Genomic DNA, 21,088 nt, shown 5'->3' with positions numbered 1-21,088 from the left:
GTGTGTTTACATTAGTCCTCCCAGCAGGGGGACCTCATTCATAGGTAACGAGGATGTGGTTGGCAGGAGCCAGAGAGTCTGGTCTCACCTCAGCTTCAAGGGAGACCTGACACTTTAATCAGGAACCACAGAGATCTCCACTAACCAGAGAGACCCTTTGATCCACAACACACAGGAAGATGGGTGGCACTTAGTATTACATGTTTTCACCCCTTTACCTTTTCTGTTGCAAATCGCTCTGATTATGACCTCATAAATACAGCAGATTGGTGGGACCCAGGATTGGTTCATCATGGTAGGCTTAGCCTACACCAATCCCGCTGGTCCATTTGGCTTTAAAAGAGGGCCAAGCCCCTCTTTTGGCAGATCATCTGAAGGCATCACCAGAAGGAAGAATTCATCATTGGACTTTTGCTAAAGGTAGAGTCTGCCTTACATCTTCCATCATTGAAGGATGGCCAGGACCTCCAAGAGGGAAGCAAGATCCCTCCCCTAACCATCTCTCAGGGAACAGAGGGGGATACTGAATCCACAGGACACTCCAGCTGCTCCAGAAACAGTACTGAGCCATCATCCAGCATGCCTTGCTAAGCCCTGCAGCAAGCTTCCTAGGAGGGACGTCCCAGAGAGTCTCTGAACCCAAAACTAAGGGCAAAGTGGCTGCCTGCAACAGACTCCCCAGTTTTGGGCTGTCTGCCTTAAAGAACAACACAACGTCTATCTTAAAGGACATTTTATTTTCAAGCTTGTCGAGTTTCTTGAGCTGCAACCGACTGCAACGCTGCATGCTGTTAAGTTGCAGTCGCTTAAAGCCATCCGAGACATCTTGACCAGTGCTTCCGAACCGCCTACCAGCACTAAGACAATGATTCCTGGCCCTGAGCCGCCATGTAGTCCAGCCTGCAGACGTCCGTCCAGCTTCGCTCACTGAACTGTTTGCCACCTGATACCCGCAGATATCGCCCATCTTGAACTCTGTCACAGAAGCTGCAAAGTGCCCTGAAACTGACTCGACCCTGTCGAGCACCAAGAACACCTATAAGCACGAGGTACATTGTGGTTCTTTCCCCCTGGTCCTTCTCTGAAGCCCTCTAAAGACAATTTAAGACCCATTGCTCTCTTTTTGCTGAAGCCAAATATCCTTGAACTGTTGCGATTATTTCTATACTGACTATCCTCCTGTCAGTTACCAGAGTGGATCCATTGTCCTTCTTTGAAACTGCCTGTCCTCTGCATTCCTTTACAGGGTCAGTTGTATTTTGTAGTGTGCTAGATCTGTCTGTTGTGATAATAATGAAGTCGATATTCTTACACAACCTTGACTGGACAGTCCCTTTTTATCATTGGCTAATAATTGTATTTTCTCTGGGTTGCAACTAATGATTCATGACCTTTCGGAGATAAGCCTGCCGTCCCGGTTACCAAAATTGGATAACGAGGTTTATAGTTTGCTTGTGTTTCCAATCTGTTCAGATCCCTTCTGGTGTACTAGAGGTGCAGGGCTGATTGATGGTCTAGAAACCGATATTCATCCCTGGACCACTGGTGCCCTGGATGTTGATTTGTCACAGGTGGCCTGAGACCTGTTGTGGCTGAACAACTTGCTGATCCTGTCTGCCCTTTAACCAGAAAGCAGAAACAGGAGCAGTGACTTATTTAGCTGCACCAGGCCTATTTAAATGGGGGGGAGGGAGGCATTTTCAGCCCACAATGGCAGCCACGACTGTTCAGCGTTTCTATTGTTCACTGGTAATTTGACTGTGAACAGAACATGAGTCTCATCTGACCTCCTTAACTATTACCTCCTTAACTATTCAGGCATGAGTTACGGGAATGGAGGGTGTGCATGATCTAGGCTCTGACGGTTACTTGGCTACGAGGAGCCTAGCTCTACGGCATGGCCAGGCTTTCCTCCCATGCTTTTAGACTGGTGGTAAGATTAGCAGAATTCTTCAGGCTCCTATTCCTCACAGGTTGTAAATGGTGTTGGTCAAAGTTTGGAGGCATACAAGTTTCCTTTGACCAGGGAATAGAGTTAGGCTTCCCACTCTATCGCAGCCGAGATCTTACCTGACACCTTATTTTGCATTTTTAAAGCGCTCACAAAGCCCACGGGCAGGCGCTGTTACAGGAATTGTTTGTTTTTTAGTTGCGCAATTGTTTGCGTAATTGTTTTTTGTCTTAGTTACGCATTTATGATAAACATCCAGAGGTTTCTAAGCGCGGACCCGGGACCGAACTTGTGTTGCTTAGTGTCTGATTGCTTCCAAGGCGCTCCCGTTGCCACTGAGCTATCCTCCCGGACGATATGTCGGGGCTTATGGAGACCCATTTCAAAATGATCTCTGAGAATCCTCAGGGGTGCATAAACTATAATGGAGAAGGAATAAAGGGGGTGAAGGGCTGCAGAGTATCACATCACAGGTTTATTGGCCTCTGCACAGAACAAAGAAAGGCAGTCTTCCAGAAGCCGAAAAAGTAATTGTCACTAAAAACCACGGATGGTCTCTTTGTCAGCAAGGTGCTAATGGAGTCAAAGCTGAAGTAAGAATGCAACAAGGTGATAGGAAGGTTACTGGATAGTTCACAGCCCTAGAGGTGACAGCTTGAGGACTCCAGCCAAGGCCGCCTGTGATGTGCGCGTTTCAAAGATCACGTTTAATGTCCCGAATTAAAGAAGTATGTTGCGTTGTGATAAGGCTGCCAACATGGGGGCAGCAGCTCGGCTCCCACCTTCAAGGCTTGTGGCCCATTTCAGCTGAAAAGATTGAAAGTCCCTGGCGACGTCCCCGCCCCTCCCTCTGTGGAGCAATGGGCACCCTCAGTCAGTTCTCAGAGTCACGTTATTCCCACCTTAGACACGTGACGATTCAGTTGCGCTAGGAGTGGTCGTGAGGTGAAAGGATGGCTCTTAAGAAAACATACATATGGATAAAGGCCCACGCCGCTTCCAATACTGACACAGACTCGCATGGGAGGTATATGCAAGGGTCAAGCATAGCGCCCAGAAGCCACAAGTGGCATTTACGATATGCAAATGTTCAAACAGCGCTTCGACATATGGCAGGAGGAGCTATATAACGCATAGTGCTGCGGGCCTCACGTTGTCTGTTCCATGCCAAGCTGGCCCTGTGGTTTCTTTCAGCTGTCGTCCCCCTGGAACCAGAAAGCTCTGGGTCCTCTCTGCCCAGTGGGCACTCTCTACCCGCTTCTGCTGCTGTTTCTGCTGACTCCAGTACACGTGCCTCTTTGTGTGGCCGGTGGATTTGCGTTGTGCTAGCAGAAATAAAGCAATAGGGCGGGTCCTCTGACTTCTGCACCCACCGCGAGGTGAACTTTTGCTGACGCCAGCCGCTGTTGGTAGTTGCGACGGGCTGGATAGGCTGACTCAAGTGCAGAGCTCTGCATTATAGCGACATCTAGCGGCCTCTGCTTCATGTTTTGGGGTCTCTTTGGATAGGCATTGGTGAGAAGGGGGGCCGAGATGGAGAAATGGAAGAAGCATGGATAGTGCGGGAAGAGGGCAGTGCAGGGGAACAGCAGGAGGAGCTGGGGGCTCTAAACATGAGAGATTGGTTAGACGGGTGCAGAGAGAGGATGAAAGTACAGTAAGATTAGCATATGCAGGGCCGGCCTTACTATAAGATCTCTCTGCTGCGTTTGACTTAGTCGACCACGACAAATTAGGCCTTACCCTAACCACCAATTTCCACTTCTCTAAGAAAGCCACTAATTAGATAAAATCCTTTCTCTCATACCGCACTTCAAGAGTTGCCCTAGGAGAATAAACAGCTTCCTCTGGAAGTACCTCAAGACTCTTGCCTCACCCCAACGCTATACAATGTATACACAAGATTACTCTTCGCAGCACTTGATGCCATGGGAGTAATTTACACAAACTTTACCGACGACACGCAAATACTTAACCCCATCTCAGGCAACCTTCAACAGGATACTGCCTGTATCAACAAAATGTATTCCGTTATCCAAAACTGGATGGCGAATAATAGTCTCTGCCTTATCGGAGAAAAAACTGAGATCCTTATAGTCAACACCCCAGCCAGACTCAGCAAACTCCCCCCTGACTATACCTGCATCCTAATAGATGGTACCCCCATCACTATATCACATAAAGTTAAAACCTTAGGAGTTCACCTTGACTCCAATCTCACTATGAAAAATCATATTAGCGCTCTTGCCTCCTCCACGCCTACACAGCCAAGCTAATTACGCTAAGTAGACCCCCTCCTCTCACTGAAAACTGTCTGACACTCGCCACAGCCCTTATCCTTACAAAACTAGACTATTGTAATGTTCTACTGCTAGGAACCTCAAAAAAAACCTAACCAAACTACAACTCCTGCAAAACAAAGCCCTTAGAGCAGCATTAGGCAACAAAAGAGAACACATGTCCCAACATAGAAGAGATGCCCCTTGGCTACCAGTACAAGCGAGAATCATCCACAAAACTCCCACTATCACCCACAAATGCATCTCCAATACAGCCCCTATCTACCTCAATCATAGCATCTCCCGCAAAAATACAACTAGAATCCTCAGATCTAGCGACAACACACACCTCCACATACCACGCATCACCACCTCCAGAGCAGGCAATACAAGCGTTCCCATAGCAGCTCCGCGCATCTGGAACTCGCTCCCCAACCCCCTCACCAATGAGACCTCCGTCCAGAAGTTCAAGAAACAACAAAAAACTTGGCTATTCATCAAATACTAGCCACCTAAGTTAACGCCAACTGTTTGACTGCACTATGTAATATAACCACCTTGTCTGTAAACAAAGATTAAGATGTAAATAAGATGCAAGATAACCATGTTCGTTTGTAACTAAATATCGTATGACTAAGCAACCCAAGATTTATGTAAAAGACGCTTGTATGCCGTGATACCTAAGGGTTTGGGCCTGTAATTAAATGCAATTATTAAATAAATAAAATAGCAGCAGCAGCGCCCTGGGCGAATTGGCTCCTCCCCCCTCCCTGTGCGCCACTGGTCAACAGGGGGAGAAGTGGGGGGTGGGGTGGGTCAGGAGCTCCACATTTGTTTTGTCCCTCCCTGCTCCGGCGCCTGGCAGGGGGTTAATCACTGGAATAGGGCGCTCATCGCCGAAGCAGGGAGGTAATCATCATGTGAATAGGGTGCTATCAGCACCCTATTGTTATTCAATGCGCCCCGCCGTCGTGGGCGCATTTAACAACATAAGGGCGCCTGTCGCACCTTCTCCCACTACGCCAGCTGGGAGGAGTCCTTAAAAGACTGGCGAGCTGGCATAGCGGGGGCTAATGGCACCCTGGGCGGCATGGTGCCCCGGGCGGTCGCTCGGCCCGCCCTGCTCTAAGGACGGCTCTGACCATATGACTCCATGTCACTTGGAATGCATATGCTAGTCCCGGCCTTTACTTTTACTTTAGTTCAATTCTTTCAATTGAACTGAACCAAGACTACAACTACATAATGCAATTGGTGGGAACATTTCCCTACTGCGGACAACATGTTCTTCCAATCAATTATTAAAGGAGGGCAATGTCTTGCCAAATTTGCACTAGCGTGACATTTGCTAGGGTGCACAAATGCACAGAAAGGATATATTTTTTGCATTAGAACAATATTTGCCCAACTGCTAATTGCAATGGCAAGTGATGTAAAGTTTCTGTAATAAAGCCGATGGCGTAATCTAGTGATGAAAGTATGAATGGGGAGAGGGGAAATGATTAAAATGACAGAGTGTTAATAGGGACAACGGCATAGGAGAGGAGCAGGACACAGGGAGCAACGGAAGATGCGGATGTGGAAGAGCAGGACACAGGGAGCAACGCAAGATGCGGAGGGTAGAGTGAGCCAGAGGGAGGAATGGAAGATGTGGAGGGTGGAGGAGTGAGCCGGGGCGGTGGGTGGAAGGAGTAAGCCAGAAGGAGGAATGGAAGATGTGGAGGGTGGAGGAGTGAGCCGGGGCGGTGGGTGGAAGGAGTAAGCCAGAGGGAGGAATGGAAGATGTGGAGGGTGGAGGAGTGAGCCGGGGCGGGGGGTGGAAGGAGTAAGCCAGAGGGAGGAATGGAAGATGTGGAGGAGTGAGACAGGGGGAGGAATGGAAGATGTGGTGTCTGGAGGGGTGAGCCACAGGGAGGAATGGAAGATATGGAGGGTGGAGGAGTGAGCCGGGGCGGGGGGTGGAAGGAGTAAGCCAGAGGGAGGAATGGAAGATGTGGAGGAGTGAGACGGGGGAGGAATGGAAGATGTGGTGTGTGGAGAAGTGAGCCAAAGGGAGGAATGGAAGATGTGGTGTCTGGAAGGGTGAGCCAGAGGGAGGAATGGAAGATGTGGTGTGTGGAGGAGTGAGCCAGAGGGAGGAATGGAAGATGTGGAGGGTCAAGGACTGAGCCGGAGGGAGGAATGGAAGATGTGGTGTGTGGAGGAGTGAGCCAGAGGGAGGAATGGAAGATGTGGAGGGTCAAGGACTGAGCCAGACTGAGGAATGGAAGATGTGGAGGGCAGGGCGGAGGAGTGAGCCAGAGGGAGGAATGGAAGATGTGGAGGGCAGAGGGGTGAGCCAGAGGGAGGAATGGAAGATGTGGAGGGCAGAGGAGTGAGCCAGAGGGGGGAATGGAAGATGTGGAGGGCAGAGGAGTGAGCCAGAGGGAGGAATGGAAGATGTGGATGGTAGAGGATTGAGCCAAAGGGAGGAACAGAAGATCTGGAGGGAGAAAAAGGGAGCCAGAGGGAGGAATGGAAGATGTGGAGGAGTGAGCCAGATGGAGGAATGAAAGATGTGGAGGGTGGAGGAGTGAGCCAGAGGGTGGAATGGAAGATGTGGAGGAGTGAGCCTCAGTGAACAATGAAAGATGTGGAGGGTGGAGGAGGAAGCCAGAGGGAAGAATGGAAGATGTGGAGGGCAGGGCGGAGGAGTGAGCCAGAGGGAGCAATGGAAGATCTGGAGGACTGGGCCAGAGGGAGGAATGGAAGATGTGGAGGGTGGAGGAGTGAACCAGAGGGAGGAATGGTAGATGTGGAGTGTGGAGGACTGAGTCAGAGGGAGGCATGGAAGATGTGGTGGGTGGATGAGTGAGCCAGAGGGAGGAATGGAAGATATGGAGGGTGGAGGAGTGAGCCAGAGGGAGGAATGGAAGATGTGGAAAATGGAGGAGTGAGCCAGAGGGAGGCATGAAAGATGTGGAGGGTGGAGGAGTGAGCCTTAGGGCGAAAAGGAGGATGTGGAGGGTAGGGTGGACGAGTGAGACAGGGGGAGGAATGGAAGATGTGGAAAATGGAGGAGTGAGCCAGAGGGAGGAATGGAAGATGTGGAGATGGGAGGGGTGAGCCAGAAGGAGGAATGGAAGATGTGGTGGGTGGAGGAGTGAGCCGGAGGGAGAAATAGAAAATGTGGAGGGTGGAGGAGTGAGCCAAACGGAGGAATGGAAGATGTGGAGGGTCAAGAAGTGAGCCAGTGGGAGGAATGGAAGAAGTGGAGGCTGGAGGAGTGAGTCAGAGGGTGGAATGGAAGCAAAGATGGGAAATCTACCAAAGAACATATGTAACACAAGAGATCACCTCCTATTCAGAAAACTCCTCAAATCTTTGCTCTTCACCCCATAAATGGAACAATGCCAATGCGGGCACATACACAGCTGAAACAATCCTGAGAGGAAACTGAAGCTACTTCCCATCGACTGAAGTAAGGGAAGAACAATCTATGGCATATCACCATACCAAATGAAAGATAGAGACGCCAGAATCATACCAAAGAATGGTCACTGAGAGATCACGATAGAAGGATAAGGATGACACATCAATAACACCTTAGCCAACAAAATAAACACAGGCAGCAATGGATCACTTACAGGAAATCGATAGGAAGGGAGCGGATGATTGTAAAAATACAGCACCAATACAAGAGTGGGGGACAATGCACGCCTCAATCTGGTACACAAAGGTTAAAAATAACACAGCTGGAAACTTGTCATACCATCACTCCTAACAATTAGACGGACAGAAAAGGAAAAAAAAGAGAAAGAAATATGCCTACTCCATAGGACAACCGGATACATAGAAGAAGAATTATAAGGACTAAGAGACATATGACCCACTAACCCAAAATTTCACAATTCTGCATACTTACCTCACACAGAAATCGACACAACCACCTTCTCGCACAGAAAACCACATGCACTTCGCCACACCACAACAACAAACAACACATAACTCTCACCAACAACAGACAGGGACTCACATGGATCCGATATTCACCCCCAAGCTCAGCGCACAGTGAAAACCGAACTGAAGCTGCCAAAAGGACACCACCATTGCTCACGTTCCTACTCCCTCTTCACCCTACTAACCCAACCCCTCATTCTTGTTTGCAGATCCACCAGAGCGCATGGGGACCAATTCAGTTGGTGACAGTGCACGGTACAAATACATTTACATTAACAAATCAGAAAGAGGGACGTGGGGAGAGCAAAAAGAAGGGTCAATATGTGGAAGAATGATTGCATAGTGGGGAATTGAGGACTCTTTCTCACAGTAGTGCAAACATGGAACAATGGCAACATTGGTTTTGTCCTGCTTTCCAGATACGAGTCAGAGCAAGCAGGGTTTCCTGAAAACATGCCCAGGACCATATGATAATAAGTTTATTCATTGTTATTTATTAATAATGATCAAAGTGAACATATACTGCTCCCCTTTTCAAACGAGGAAGTAGACACTGTACAATATGGGTTTGCTAGATTTCATGTTGCATTGAGTGTCAAATGTGTCAAAATTATGGAAGTAAGTGCAGTTTTTATTGTCATCAACATGACATTTCCCATCTCTTTCTTTCTCTCTTTCGCTTTCTGTCCTTTTCTGTCCCTTTCTCTCACTTCCTCTTTCTCTCTCTCTCTCTGGTACTTTGACTGCCTTTCCTACGATGCAGCATCCAAACTCTCTTTATCACACAATTTCTTATGGTCATATCAGTACTTTTACTTCATTTCCCAGAATGCAATGTCATAGCTCTTTTCTATAACAATGTCTTATCGATACAAGGGTATATGGGATCTCCTTCTATCATAATGCAATTAACTCTTTGGTACTTTATTGTGTTTCCCAGAATGCATTATCAAAGCTCAGTTATGTTTCCCAGAATGAAGCATCTGAACTTGTTTGCTCACAATTTTTTATGGACATGTTGGTAGTTGGACAACATTTCCCAGAATTCAGCATCAGTGTTCTCTTCCTTTCACAATTCCTGATGTGCACTTTCATACGTTAATTGCATTCTCCCAGAATGCATCGTCAGTCCTAAATTGGGTTCCTTAAAAACAAATTTCTCTCTTCCACTCTTAGCCGTTCAAGGATTATTTTTCCGTCACCACCTTGCTTGAAGTACTTCTTCATCTGTCACCTGCCCTGCCACTTTGCGGAACACTCTCTAACTCCAGAGGCCAGCTGCTTCCCTCCAGCTCTCAATGTACCTCTCACAGACATCCTGGCACAATCCTCAGTATGCCTAGTTCATGAGACAATACTGCGTTGGTTTAAAAGGGAGGCTGGCGGCAGGCAGCAATACATGAATCTATATTTATAAAATGCTTAGGTATGTTTCTGTACGCAGCTGATTCAATTTATCAGGGTTATGTTTCCCTGTGCTGTCCAAATGGCAAAGTGCACCTCTGTGTGGTCTTCCAATTCAACAACAGCTATCATTTTAAAAACAGAATGAGCACGGTTCTACGTGGTCACCTTATGCTTCCATTATCACAAACATTCAGAATAATTTCAAGTTACTTCTTTCCACCCCCACTACTCTTCACATAGGGCACGGCAGTTTCAGTGTCAATGAACAGTTAATTACTGGCTCAACGTTTCAGTCTCTAAAGAGGACGATGTAGGACGAATGACTCCTCATAAGCTAAAATTGAAAGAAGGTGCTGTAATTATGCTACTACGCAATCTTATGCCATCATAGGGAATCTGCAATGGAACAGGGTTGACAATTACACATCTACAAAGACACATTTTAAGCCCTGATTAAGGGCGCCCTAATCAAGCACTGCTCATGCACTGGACATTGCAGACCTTATTAAGACTCAAGACCTTGATTTTATTGCCATATCAGAGACATGGCTTCATGCAGCCTCCGGACCACTACTCTCCCTCGTCATACCTACGGACTACTCCATCACCAGATGCAACCGCAACACTGCACAATCTAGAGGGGACGGAGTTGCCTTTATTCATAGAGACTCATTTGGCCTCAGAGCAATGCCTAACCATAAGATTCCCTCAGCTGAGTTACTCTCAGTCAAGCTTCCCATCCCGCCTAATCAAACTGCCACCTTACATCTCATCTACAGACCGCTTGGCCCTGCCACATCCTTTGGGGAAGACATCACATCCCTATTATTAGATAATTTGAAAGCTAAATCTCAAATGATCCTACTAGGGGACTTCAACCTGGGCTTCCAAGATCCAAACGACCCCACTGCAGCCGACCTTGCTAATACTCTAATTGACTTGGTGTTCTCTCACCACATTCTAGAACCTACATACATTAAAGGGCAGACACTTGACTGGTTAGTAGAATCCAATTGCAACGTTAGCCTTCAGACAAATTCACCCTGCGCCTGGTCAGACCATCATACTACTACCTTCAACATAGATGCTGTCCAATGCCCCAAACAGACTATTGCTCTGGCTTTGCATACTAGAAATAAAAGTGATATAAATAGAGACAAACTTATCCCGCTTATCCTTCCCACCCTCAGCAAAGTGTCCACTTCCTGTGCCGACCCCTCGATTCTAGCGGATATCTATAACTATGCTATGCTCACAGCACTAAACTCAATTCCCCCAATCAAACGCAGGAAATCCAAACCTCGTGCACATCTTAACTCATGGTTTGCATCACAATTAAGAGTGCAACAAAAAAAAAACGCAATGCTGAAGCCCTTTGGAAAAGTCATCCTCTGATGCCCATAAGGACAGTCTCATTATAGCATCCATCAACTATAAAAAGGCTATGATATGATATGATATACACAAGTGTTTCAAGGCGTGATGAGGCAAGGGGGATACAAAGGGAGGACAGACAACAATCCTACTAGGCCAAGTGTCATTCAGATCGCGCAAGTGCATGGGAAGGGGGGAAGAGGAAAAGTGCATGGCGGAAGGGAGCGGGGAAAGTGCAGTAGATGGGAAAAATGGAATAATAAGAAAATAAATAAACAGTCAGCTAGTGGCAAGTAAGTGCAGACAAAAGTGCTGGCAGGGGGACTGTAGGCATACAGAACAATGGTCCCCAGGTGCAGGGATTGCTAGGGAGGCAATGCAGGTGGGAAATTGACGGGGCCTGAGCCAGAGATCAGAAAGGGTGGCCAGCTAACCCAAGCAGTTTCAGTCAGGAAATCAGCAGGGGAGAGCGGAAGAGAAAGCAGAAGTAAAGAGGAAGGTTCTGAGGTGCTTCCTGAACCGGAGATGGTTCTCCTCGAGTTTCAGGGAGGCAGGAAGGCTGTTCCAAAGAGAGGCCTCCGCCGAGGAGAGTAATCTGCCACCAACACGTTGCTTGGAGAAGCGACTGACACTGAGGGAGTTGGATGCGGATGAGCGAAGAGCTCAAGAAGGAAGATATTTAGGAAGAGAGAGTTGAAGGATTTCTTCCAAGCCAAAAAAGTTATCTTCAAAAACACATTACGGAAGTGGATTCTAACACCAAAGAATTGTTTAAGATTCTGAAGGAACTTGAATCACCTGCTACTCCCCCTAATTCTTGCACTAAAGACAGCAAATGGTGCTCGAACATACAGAAAGCACTCCTGGACAGAATTGCCACCCTCCAAACTAAAATCAAAACTAAGCAAATTTTTCTAAAGTCAGACAAGCTACTGAATACCCCTACGACTGTAATCACCCATGCCACTCCTAACATTAAACCTTTCAGCTTCTCTTCACTCACTATTGCCGAAGTTGAATGCATCATTAATAAAATTAAACCTTCCAATTGTCAAGGCAACTCGTGCCCAGCCCCCATTATCAAGGAGGCCTCCCACGAACTAGCCCCATTCATTGCCGTCTTTATAAATTCATCCTTAAAACAGGTATAGTTTCAGACAACCTTAAGGATGCCTGGGTCATCCCTCTGCTTAAAAAACCCTCCTTTGATCCTAGCCTACCTACCAACTATAGGCCCATTACCACTGTCCCATTCATGCTCAAAATGTTGGACCGTGCCGCCTACCTCCAGATCCAGGACTATTTGGAAGTCAACAATCTACTTGGCTTAAGGCAATCTGGCTTCCGGCCCGGCACGGGACGGAAACTGCCGTCATCGACCTCAAAACACAGATTGAGGTGTTGAAAGACAACGGAAAATTAGCCCTGCTACTATTACTCGATCTCTCAGCTGCCTATAATTTGGTTAATCACCAAATCCTCTGCCACTACCTCATATGAGCCACCCACTTCTCAGACTCTGCCACAGCCTGTATCAGATCCTTCTTAAGCAACAGATCTATGCGGGTTTTCTTTCCATCAGCATCTGCTGAGCCTGCTCCCATTCACTGCGGTGTACCCCAAGGTTCATGTGTGTCACCTACACTTTATAATGTGTTCACCAAACCACTGTTTGATGTACTTGACTATCTGGGTGTCTCATACATTAGCTATGCCGACGACACCCAGCTACTCATCCGCATTATGGGTGATTATGCAGTGGACACTAAAGCCTTGAATGATGTCTACATGGTTATTCAGGCATGGATGGCGCAACACGAGTTGTACTTCAATGATGACAAGACAGAGTCCTCATTCTGAGTTCCCAGTCGTTCATCATTGATGGTAACATCATTAAGGATATTAAAACTCTAGGAATTTACCTTGACTCTACACTATCATTGTGTAGACAAACCAATGCTTTCAGGTCAGCTTCTGCCCATACTTGCAAACGTATTACGGCTTGTAGACTATTCCTGACTATTCCCAATTGCACCATCCTGGCTAGAACACTTGTCATGTCTAAGATAGACTACTGTAGCGCCCTTTACCTAGGGACTAGTCAATCTAACCTTAACAAATTGCAAGTCATTCAGAACAATGCCATTAGAGCAGCATTAAACATACCTAGAAACCACCACATCTCTAACCACAGACGTAATCTACATTGGTTTCCTGTTAAGCATAGAATCTCCATGAAAACACTTGCCCTGACTCACAAGTGCCTAACCAACCAGGCCCCTATTTACTTAGCCAATCGACTCACACCTCACACCTCCACTCGGCCCATGAGAGCTGGCCAAGCCCATAGTCTATCCCTTCCTAAATTTAAAGTACAAAAATCTGGCGGCACTAGCTTCCCTGTTTTGGCCTCTAAGCTTTGGAATACCCTTCCTAATGCTATCAGAGCTGAGCCTTCCTTCCAATCTTTTAAGAGCAAAACTAAAGTGTGGCTCTCATCACTTAACATTTGAGAGACCAGAAGTTATACTACAGATCCTGCCACTTGGTCACTCAGTTTTGCATTCAGTTGTATAATTCTCGGGCATAGAATATTTGTATTCCTCTATCTATATATCTCCCGTAAGTAGATAATTTACCCTCCTGTGAACCTCCTATATTTTCGTGTGAGCCTCCCATATTTTCACGCTTTTACTTGATAGAGGAACTCTTGCATATTCGTCTTGCATGTACATGCTCTTCTTTTAGATATTATGTATAATCTTGTCATACTGCAGCTCTACCCGCATGATTACTGTAAACTGGTAGAGCCACCCATTTGTCTATGTATGTAGTGACTTTGCCTCCTAAGATATGCGCCCAGATGCCCTTGGGCCCGGCGTGCTATATAAATAAACAAATACAAATACAAATACATCATAGAGGCCTGAGTAATCGATGGAACTAGATTCTGTTCTTATACCGTTCATACCTCTCATTCCATCTGATACAAATATGCCTTTCAAATGCACAAATGTGTTTAGACTTTTCAATGATCATTAATAAGTCACAAGGACCTATGCTCCCTTCTTGGAACTATCGTTGGTGACCATTATTAAGTCACAGGGACCTACACCCCCTTCTTGGAAGTGATCAGCAGTAATCCTGATATTTAAGAAGATGGACAGAAGTGACCCTATGAATTACTGACCGATAGTGACCTTTAAGATATGCTAGAATGGCATATGTTACGTCGGGAACAGCTAGTATATTTAAAGATGACTGGGGGAAATTTGAAGAGGGATCAGTGCAGCATGAAGAACCTCTAGCTGGTAAGGGAGGAGGGAGGGCAAAAAGTAGAGAGGAGTGGGGAAGGTTGGACAGCGTGCAAGTAGCAAAATGTATAATTTTGTGAAGATGAATAAAGGAATTGAGCAGAGATCCCAGAAGGAAACAGTAGGCAAAGGGCAGAGCACTAGGGCAGAGGTAAGATGTCCTTGTGATGGGAAAATATATTCCGGAAAGACAGCCACCATTGACTTACTTTGAGGCCCAAGATCACACCTGCGGTCCAAAAGCTGCATAGTGGAGCTGGGTCTCTGTGGGGACTCTACTGGTTAATGTTAATGTTAAAGGTATTTGGACCACGCACTGTCACCAACGGAAATGGTCCCCAGGTGCTCAGGTGAATCTGCAAATGAGAAAGCATGGTGGAGTTAGTCGGATGAAGAGGGAGTAGGAAAGTGAGGGAAGTGGTGTCCTGTTGGCAGCTTCAGTTAGGTTTTCACTGGGCGCTGAGCTTGGGTGTGAGTATTGGATCAATGTCGGTCCTCATATGCTGTTGGTGCGGCTTATGTGTTGTTTGTCTGTTGTTGTGGTCTGGTGAAGTGCATGGGGTTTGCTGTGCAGGAGGTGGTTGTTTGGAATTTTGTGTGAGTTAAGTATGCAGACATTTGAGCTATTGGGTTAGTGGGTTGTATGTCTCGCAGCTAACATTTACAGTTTGGCTAAATGCCTAGATTTGAGTCCTGTATAGTGGGGGAGAGGCCTAGGTTTCATGGTACATTAGGTTTCACAATATAATAGGCAAGATGGAGGCTACATTTAGCTTTGAGTGGCCTGTATAGTGGGAGAGAGGCCTAGGTTTCACACTATAGTAGGTTTCACAATGTGATAGGCAGAGATGGAGGCACCACTTAGATTGTAGAGTCCTGTATAGTGGCAGAGAGGCCTAGGTTTCACAGTACAATAGGATTCACAATATAATAGGCACAGATGGAGGCCACACCGAGACCCGAGAGTCCTGCACAGTGGGAGATTGACAATTCTCTAAGAGAGCGATGCAGGTTAACCTTCACAGTTCTTTCTTAATGTTCACAGTTCCATGCCAATGTGGTACTATCTAGATGCAGTTCATGGCAACATCAGCACTTCCCCAAGAGTGTGGCGTAGGCTAATGTTCACAGCTCTATATTAATGTTCACAATTCTATCCTAATGTAGCTTGGTTAATAATTAAATAATTCTCACCCTTTGTGGAGCTGGTTAGAATTAGCAGCCTGGTCAACTATGTTCTGAGGTTAAGTAGAGTGGCAGGGCTTTCTGGAGTGATTGTTCTAATCCCCACCCATACCACACTTACCATGGTAGTTACTGCTGGTTGATGGCTGGCCACTGGCTTCCCCTGCTGGCACCTGCAGACACTGTCTGGAGCTGCTTTTTTGTAGGAGCTGCCCTTTGCCTTGGGGCCCTTAGCTGCAGGGGCTGCACGGGCAGAGGGCTGTCCTGGGAAGGTGTGTTAAAAGCAGGGAATAGCCAATTAGAAAAGGGGAGCGGGGAGGGAACTGGGCCGGTAGTGGAAGCGGGAGAGGGAGGGGGTTTTAAATGCATACCTAGCGCTCTTTCTTTAAAAATAAGCCCACAATGCGGGCAAAATGGTAGATGTGCCTAGGCAGGCACGGCCTTACCTCCTGGAGAAGCTCAGCAGAGTGAGGGACATGAGGCGTGGGGGGCCTAATTTCCTCGCACACATGGCTACTGGAGTAGTCAATCAGAACAGGGGGGGGCGGGAGAGGGAGGGAACAGGGCCGGTAGTGGAAGCGGGAGAGGGAGGGGTTTTTAAATGTGTAACAGGCGCTCTTGCTTTAAATATAAGCACACAATGCGGGCAAAATGGTAGATGTGCCTAAGCAGGCACAGCCTTACCTCCCGGGGAAGCCCAGCAGAGTGGAAGCAAACCGCATGTTATTTGAAACATGCCAAAAATCTTAAGACAGTGCATAGGTTCATGCTTGAGATATTTGCAAGCAATGCTGTGTTCTATTTTCTGAATGACTTTCAGTCACAAATGGTAGCAAATTACTTTTAAACCCGGTTATTAAAACAAAGTATGAAATCCTGCAGGCTGCCTTATACTGCTTCTTAAAAAGGAGGGAGCAGTGTGACCTAAATAAAAAAATATGTTTTAAAGCATGTAATCAAGGATGTTATATTTTATAATGTTAGCTCCTGATTTTATGATATTCTTGCTTGGTTGGTGTTCAAAAGTGTGAATTAGTCTTTTACACTAGACAGGAATAATAGACAGCACCCAGAACCACAAAGAGAAAACTAAGTCTTTGGCAGCTTAAATGTGCGAGTTTTAGGAAATACTTATACTCGGGCAGTTGTTGATCTGGTTTACCCATGATAGCAACAGCATAGAGCCCCAGATTAGGATCTTGAGAACAACCTTGGATAAAGACTCAGCACAAATCCACGGAAAGAGTAAAGGCACACAGTTATTATAGTGTATACGCATTCCTGAAAACGTGGGCTTCATCTGGGGATTCATGTTCTCTGCAAGCTGAACATTGCACACAACAGCCTTCTTCTGCCATCCTGTCCAACTCACCCTGCAACATTCCTCACATCCCAACACCACTACCTCAAGTTCCCCTGTACCTCGCGCTCACCCCACCCACTCGTTTGCACCTTTTGGGGTTTCTGCTCATGCTAGCAACTCCATGCTATGGAAATGGAAGAGGGGCTCGGTTTCCATCTTCGGTGTATTCTTTTTTCCCGTTTATTCACCAAATGAACAGGGCATGTGCCCTGCCGTGGTTCTTCTTTTACACAAAATGTTTGCCGTTTGCATTCTAGTGTACATCATGGCTGGGTGCTAATTGAGCTCGGCGAGCCCGATGGGGGCTCCTGCCGGCCCACATCACAGCTTGAGCTCTGGCTAGCCCTCCTGCAGGGGCCAGCCACAAGCCCCGCAGTTTGCCCTGACTTCCTTTTCCGCCCCAGTCACTCAATGATTGGCTGGGACAGGCCAGGAGTGGTTCTCAGCATGATCATGTGGCGACGGGCAGAGCCAGTGAATTCAACAGGTAAGTTACAACAACAAGTCTATCAACTCTTTGTGCTCCTCTGGTGCTCGCTCCCCCTCCCAAGCACTTCCCAAAACTCCAAACCTCCAAATGCCACCATCCCGTTTTCCCTGGCCCATCCCCCACACTCTCCCTAAAACACTTGTGTTATCCCTACACCCCTGCCCCTTTTTTCTTGACCCAGTACCCTTTAGCCTCTTCTCTTGCCCCAGACATGTTTAGATCCCTTTGTTGCTCCCTTTTCTTGTCCCAGTCCCTTTTAACGCCTTTTCTCACTTTACCCCTTTCTCAATTTTCTTGCCCCAGCCCCTTTTAGCCTTTTATCTTGACCTGTTTAGCCTCTTTTCTTGTCTCATACCCCATTTGCCCCTTTTCTTGCCCCCTTTAGTCCCTTGTTTTTCTCCAGTCCCTTGTATCCCCCTTTCCCCCTGTTATCCCAAAAGCTTGTCCCTTACCTCTTTGGCCCCTTTTCCTGCCCCATGTTAACCTTTTCTTGTCCCCTTTAGCCCCTTATTTTTGCCCCAGTCTTTTTTATCCCTTTTTCCTGCACCTTTTGAATCCTTTTCTTGCCCAGAACCATGTATCCCATTACTTGCCACCTTTAGTCCCTTTTTTCACCCAATCTCTTTTTTCTTGCCCTTTTAGACACTTTTCTTGCCCCAGACCACATACCCTCTTTTCTTGTCCCCGCTTGCCCCTTTTCTCACCCAATCCCTTTGTTTCCCCTTTTGGATCCTTTTCTTGCCCCAGACCATTTATCCCCTTTTCCTGCTCCCTTTAGCCCCTCTTTTCACCCAATCCCCTTTGTTGACCCTTTTAGACCCTTTGTTGCCCCTAGATGCTTGTATCCCCCTTTCCTGACCCTTTGTATTGCCCTCAGACCATTTTAGCCCTTCGTCTAGCTCCCTTTAGCCCCTTTTTGCATCCATACCCCTTTGTTCCCTTTTTTCCCCAGCCGCTTTTCTTGCCCCCAGCCTCTGATGCAGGCTCCTTCCCCTTTTACATGGCCTGTTCCCCAGGTGTGGCTCATGTTTGGTCCTAAGAGCCAGACCATGCCTCCAAGCTTGACCCTGACTCAGCCCTATCCCTAAATCACTTGGCTCTCACAGAACTATATGCTCATAGTATTGATACATGGTGAAAAGGACTTTACTTGCTAGTTATGGCCTAGGAGCTCTAGTCAATTGCCCAAGCTGTGCTCAGGTTTGGTAACTCAGGACCTGGACCGTTGCTGCCTGGTATACCCCTACAAACTGGGCATTACTGATTAACGTTAGACCCTACCTACCAAAATATAGGATTTATTAAAAAGACATATGTAGCCATGAATTCACACCATCAGGTAAGTTAGTTCGGCGACTGGTTGTGTCTCCCACTCCTCCTCCTCGCCACGTCCCCTTACTCTGATCCCACCCTCCTCCTGCCTATTGGTCTGTACGGCCTTAGAAAAACTGAAAGCTAGCAGCAGCTCCATCCCACCTGTGCGGCTGAGGCCCTAAGCCTCATTTGTGGAAATGGAGTCAGGTAAGCACCATCCTCATGCCTGAGCGACCCCATTTTCGTTTGTTTAGTAACCTGCTTGTGTTGGTTTGCCGGTAGTAATTTGTGTCAGCTCCACATTGAGAGTTGTCAGCAGTAATTTGTGTCAACTCCCCCTAAGAGCCCCTGTGCACTCGGGGCCTGCATGTGTTTCCCACTTCCACTCCTCGCCGCCTCCCCTCACTCCCATCCCACCCTCCTCCCACTGATTGGTATGTGCGGCCTTAGGAAAAAAGGAAGCTAGCTGTAGCGTGAGTCCATCTGTGCAGCTGAAACCCTAAGCCCACCCATTACCACCTGATTGGTCCCCCTGCCCCATTTCAGACACCTCACTGGGGAAGCCTATCCCGTGGGCAGCCCTCAACTAAGGGCCCAGAGGCAAAAGGCAGCTCCCACAGAAGCAGCTCCAGATTGTGTCTGCAGTTGTCAGCAGGAGAAGCAGGGAGAAACCCTCTTACAATAATAACAACCAACACTGCCACCTAACCCCCAATCCTCATTCACATATATTACCTAAACAACCAACTGTGCCCCCACTGCCTGGACTCCATTCTGCGCTGAGCTCAGACAACCGGACAGTAGTGCTTGGCACCTAGTACCCGGTTAAAGCGGCTCGACCTGCCTATCCCACCAAGCAGCAGCCAACGAGCTTCATTGCTCCCACCTCCATACATCTGGTTAGTTGCCAAGGCACAATTTCACTTGTGAACAGCAGAAGCAGCAGACAACAGTGTGCACACATGCCAATAGAGGACCAGACAGCCGTCAACCAATGTCAACGGACATGGTAGGCACTACTACTGGTACCAATAGCTACGTTAACGTTTACCCCATCCTAAACCACCAACATCTGCAATAATTAGACCAACCACTAACCATACACACCCAAGACCTCTAGGAAATCCAGTGTGAATCCAAACCTAAATGATTACATTTAAATGTCTGTTGTACTGTTAAACCTAGGCCTTTTCCCACTATATAGGAATCTGAAATCTAGGTGTGTTTTCTCATCTCTTCCATTTTGTGAAACTTAGGCCCTTTTCCCACTATCTAGGAATCTGAAATCTAAGTGTGTTTTCTCATCTCTGACATTCTGTGAAACCTAGGCCTCTTCCCCACTATCTAGGAATCTCAAATCTAGGTATGTTTTCCCATGTCTGCCATTTTGTGAAACCTAGGCCTTTTCCCACTATCTAGGAATCTCAAATCTAGGTGTGTTTTTCTCATGTCTGTCATTTTGTGAAACATAGGCCGTTTCTCCCACTATCCACGAATCTCAAATCTAGGGGCCTCCTCACGAGTTTGGCGCTAAAAAGCAGCCATTAATGGCGTGCCATTAATAACATGTCCGTCATGGCCCGAACCTGCTAACAGCGGGTGATTAAGAGTGCGCAAGCACAGGCACCCCTGCATGCCGGTAACGGCCATACCAGCATACCGGTAACAACCCTCAAACCCCCATACAGCAGCATCAATGAATGCACACATAACGGCTCCGGCAACCCCCAAATAGCGGTACCGGTATTAACACAGTGCTAAGAACGGGCCCGTTATTACCGGACCCGGAAGTAACATCATCGTGCCGGAATGGGAAATGCTTAGGCGGCCATCTTGCAAAACACAATCCATTGCCATCCTCCACAAACAGGACCTTCACCACTGGAACTCCTAGTACACCACGGACAAAATGTCGAAGTCTACCAAGAAAGGCACTGCCGCCTGCGTAAACCACAGTTCAAGGATGAGGAGCTGAACAAGTTAGCTGACACCCTAGTGGCGAATGCTGATGTGGTGTTCTGCAGCGACCTCAGGCATCCATCCCAGCTGAAGAAGAAGGCATCTGGGTAGAAGTTGCCCGGAAAGTAAGTGCAGTCGGCACCACCGCACGCACAGTGCGCGATTGCAAAAAAAGATGAGATGACCTCAGGCTGAGAGTACAGAACATCTTGTCGGCCAATCGGAGCCAGCGGCTGGCAACAGGTGGAGGACCTCAATCACCAGTGAAATTGGCTGGGTGGGAGGAGACTTGCAGCTCAGTCATAGATGTGGAGTCTTTTGAAGGAGTCGGTGGAGCTGAGTGTGGCGTGCCAACATTGGCAGATGAAGGTGAGTGTTCCTACAAACACACGACAACTAATCATCACCATTGACCTCCAGATGTGACTGCAACGCCAGACAATACATGGCCCATCATGCACACCTACACATATCCATATACACATGCTGGGCCCACCACTATCACATCCCAAT

General features: G+C 47.4%; 1 pseudogene; it reads left to right on the top strand.

Moving 5' to 3' along the window:
- Nucleotides 1-20,686, top strand: part of LOC138492817 (golgin subfamily A member 6-like protein 25) — a 73,087-nt pseudogene extending 52,401 nt beyond the window's left edge.
- Nucleotides 20,687-21,088: the final 402 nt, after the last annotated feature.

The sequence above is a fragment of the Ambystoma mexicanum genome, chromosome 10, assembly GCF_040938575.1.
Source record: "Ambystoma mexicanum isolate Mex_15411 chromosome 10, UKY_AmexF1_1, whole genome shotgun sequence".
In the NCBI taxonomy this organism is placed as follows: domain Eukaryota; kingdom Metazoa; phylum Chordata; class Amphibia; order Caudata; family Ambystomatidae; genus Ambystoma; species Ambystoma mexicanum.
Note: the sequence above shows the minus strand (reverse complement) of the source record. Positions and strands in the feature narration are given on the sequence as shown.